Source organism: Mus pahari, chromosome 11 (genome assembly GCF_900095145.1).
Source record: "Mus pahari chromosome 11, PAHARI_EIJ_v1.1, whole genome shotgun sequence".
NCBI lineage: Eukaryota > Metazoa > Chordata > Mammalia > Rodentia > Muridae > Mus > Mus pahari.
Window position 1 is genome coordinate 52102273 of NC_034600.1, and position 3929 is coordinate 52106201.

At 42.2% G+C, this 3929-nt stretch overlaps 1 protein-coding gene across 2 annotated transcripts in view; it reads right to left on the reverse strand.

Annotated features, from left to right (window-relative positions):
• Card6 (caspase recruitment domain family member 6) overlaps window positions 1–3929 on the reverse strand; it is a 20364-nt gene that overhangs the window by 13536 nt on the left and 2899 nt on the right. Inside the window, exon 1 of one of the 2 annotated variants that reach the window (XM_021208839.2) lies at window positions 1033–1185. The exons of the other annotated variant lie outside the window; for it this stretch is intronic. The gene's annotated coding sequence lies outside the window, so the exon portion shown is untranslated. Of the gene's footprint in view, window positions 1–1032; window positions 1186–3929 lie in introns of those variants that run through there. 2 annotated transcript variants of the gene reach the window in all.

Below are 3929 nucleotides of genomic sequence, written 5' to 3' on the forward strand. Positions count from 1 at the left end.
ATATATATATATATCATCATCTCAAAATTAGACAAACAAACAAACAGCAGAACAAACAAAGCATTATGCATGCTAGGCATGGTGGTACATGCCTTTAACCTCTGGGGAGGCAGAAGCAGAGAAATCTCTGTGAGTTGGAGTCTGTGCTACATACCAAGTTTCAGACCAACTAGAGCAGCATAGTGAGACCCTGTCTCAGAAAAACAAAACAAGACCAGTATGTGCACAGCATATACCTATTGCACACACAGCAAATATTTTTGTAAGAAGATAATCAAGAGAGACAGTCCAGATTTTAATACTGGCTACTTCTGAGCATCAGATTATGAATGGGTTTATAGTGTGTATACTAAAACATTTTACATTTGAGAAGGCTCAACAGCTAAGAACACTTGGTTTGATTCCCAGCACCCTCGTAATGGCTCACACACAACAGTAACTCCACTGCCAGGACATTCAATGCCATCTGCTGAGCTCTCCAGGCACCAGGCAAACATGTGGTACACATACATACATGGAGGCAAAACACTCATGCACATTAAATAATTTTTAAATTCAGATTAATTTTTTTGAGACAGGATCTTTCTCACATAGCCCTGCTGTCCGGGAACTCATTATGTAGACCAGGTTAACCTGGAACTTACAAAGACACACTTGCCTCTGCCTCCCAAGTTTCTGAAATTAAAGGCATGTGCCACAACATACAGCAAAAATTTTAAGTGTTTTTATTAGCAGACATTTTCTTGTTTTATTAAAATTATATGGTTAGTCTTCAAGAACCTGAAAACAACCTAAATATCAGTATGAAAATAGATAACCTGTGGAATTTCATGAACATTATTGTTTTTAAGATTTATTTTTATTAGGGCCAGGTGGTGGTGAATGTCTTTAATTCCAGCACTTGGGATGCAGAGGCAGGTGGATCTCTGAGTTGGAGGACAGCCTGGGATATGGAGTGAGTTCCAGGAAATCCGTCCTGAGAAACAAAAGTAGAACTAAACGAACAAACAAAAAAGATCTATTTTTATTTACCTGTCTGTCTGTTATATGTGTGCAGGTACATCAAAGGCCAAAAGGCATTAGATCCATGGAGTTTCAGTTAGTTATAAGTTGCCCAATGTAGGTGCTGGGAATCAAACTTGAATCCTCTGGAAGAGCAGCAAGTGAACTTAATTGCTGAGCTATCTCTCCGCCCTTTTATTTAATATATTATATAGCATTCAACAGGAAAAAATTTCAATACCCTACAAAATAGAAAAATCATTCAAGAGTATCCAGGAAAAACTAAAGGTCTCCAAAGGATCACATTCAGCATAAAAATCCTTTAAAAAAATTAAAATTGATATATATATTACATGCACACACACACACACACCTAGGAATACTCATGAAGTCATAATAATAATATGGAGGTACAGAGGAGTCTCAAACTTAAGTGTAACAGTTGCAGGCCAGCCTGGCCCACTTCAGAAAACCCACCACTAGCCACACTTGGTGGCCCACACCTTTAATCCCAGCATTTGGGAGGCAAAGGCAGGTGGATTGCTATGTATTGAAGGGTTGCCCTAGTCTACATAGCAACTTCCTAGCGAATGAAGGCTACACAGCAAGATCTCATGTCAGACTCACATACACGCAAAGAAATAATGAATATAAAGTTCAGAATTATATTTATTGAAGTTGGAGAAAGATGGGACAGGTACAAAATGAGAAGGGTAGTGGAGCCTATGTAGTTTGACGCAAGGTCTTCTTGGGCTAGGTTATTGTTATTAGAAAGAAATGGTATGTAAATAAAGGTAAGCCATATACGGAGCAATGTTAAGTATACATTTGTAATTAAAGACATTACTTCTCTATAGTACCTGAGATTGAATAAGAAATTTGAAAATCTAGCCGGGCGTGGTGGCACACGCCTTTAATCCCAGCACTTGGGGGACAGAGGCCAGGCGGGTCTGCAGAGTGAGTTCCAGGACAGCCAGGACTACGCAGAGAAACCCTGTCTCAAAAAAACAAAAACAAAAGAAAAAAATTTGAAAATACTTCCCTAAGATTTATTTTTAGGTGCAAAGTCTTTTTTTTTTTTCTCAAAGAGCTTTTTTCATTTTTTACAGTTTTATTTGGTTGGCAATTTATAATTTCATGTTCTACATACTTACAGATTCATGATGTTTGATATATAAATACAGTGTAGGCAGACTGAATCAAGGTAATTAACATACCCAATGCCTTGCTTCTTTGCTTCTTTACTTCTTTTTTTTTTTGTTTTTTTTGGTTTTTCGAGACAGGGTTTCTCTGTGTAGCCCTGGTTGTTCTGGAACTCACTCTGTAGACCAGGCTGGCCTCGAACTCAGAAATCCGCCTGCCTCTGCCTCCCGAGTGTTGGGATTAAAAGCGTGTGCCACCACACCAGGCTTTACTTATTCTTCTTGTCTAGCTGCAAGATTGGGTCCTCTATCTGCTCCCCAGTTTCTGATGGTCACAGCTTAGTAAAGCGGTATGGCTGCTTTGTGTCTTAGGCAATGTTTTATTGCTGTGAGGAGACCCCATGACCACAGCAACTCTTATATAAGAAAACATTTCATTGAGACTTGCAGCTTTCGAAGTTTAGTCTATTGTCGACATGGAGGGGAGCATGGCGGCATGCAGGCAGACATGCTGCTAAAGTAACTGAGAGTTCTAGAGCCAGATCTGTAAGTAGCAAAAGAGACACTAGGGTCTACGTTGGGTTTTTGAAACCCCAAAGCCCCCAAGCCCCCAGTGACACACTTCTTCCAACAAAGGCCACACTTCCCAGTCGCTCTTAAGTGGTGTCACTCCCTGAAGACCAAGCATTCAGATATGATGGTGAGGCCCTATTACTGAAGACAATACTGACTCTTGCTATCAAACACAGAGGAGTCGAGCTGGTCCCCAACCAGAAGCTCCACCCCTACTGACTTAATATTCCTGGCACTGGATATGCTTTGCACAGGGGCAGAGGTGAGGGGAATCAACACCACTCGGCCACACAGCCTGTGAGCTACCACAGTAACTTGCTGGAGAGATCTACTGGTACAATGGTGGTATAGATATGGGAGTAGTCATCTTTCTGATGGGATTTAAGGCCCACTCCATGAGATGGTACCATATCTGTCATTGTTTGGGTGGCCAAGAACCTGAGACTAGATAGGTCACGGGCTTAGGGAGAAAATCTATTGCTCTTATTCTGCTAAAAGGTCACAGGAATATAATGGTCCCTAATGACATATTGCTATACCCATAGTTGAGTGTCTGTCTCATCTCACATCAGAGAAACTTCTTGCTGTAGTTGGGAACTAACAGAGACCCACAGCTGGGCAGTGTGCAGAGAATGAGAGATTTTGGAGCACACCACACACCACCCTAAGTGGGATGTCTTCATCAGACCCCTCCCTCCCATCAAGGAGCAGGGACCTCCCTGGAAGGGGAGATGAAAAGATTGCAAGTACCAAAAGTGACGGATGACTCCGAGGAAACAGTGTCTTTCAGTAGGACTGGTGCACGCGTGAACTCAGAGGCTGGGGCAGCACCTACTAGTCTTGCACAGGTTCAACCCAGGAGTCCTGGCACTGAGAGGGAGGTGGACACTGCTGGCAACGGGAACAGTTTTCTCCAGTAGACTCTCGCTGGGCATATCAACACCACTTCAGGGCAGGCCTCCTGCCCAAGGGGGCTCTTGATCTTCTGTTTGTTTTGATTTTCATTTTTGTGTTTTTTGTGGCAGAAGTTGGGGTATTATTTCTTTTTGTTTGTTTGTTTTAAAAGAGAGAAAAAGAACATAAACTTGGATGGGTAGGGAGTTGGGGAGAATACAAGAGAAACTGAAGGAGAAAAACAGGAAAAGGAGGTGGAAGGGAGAGGGAAGGGGGAGGAGGGGGAGGGAGGGGAGGAGGAGGAGGAGGAGGAAAGTA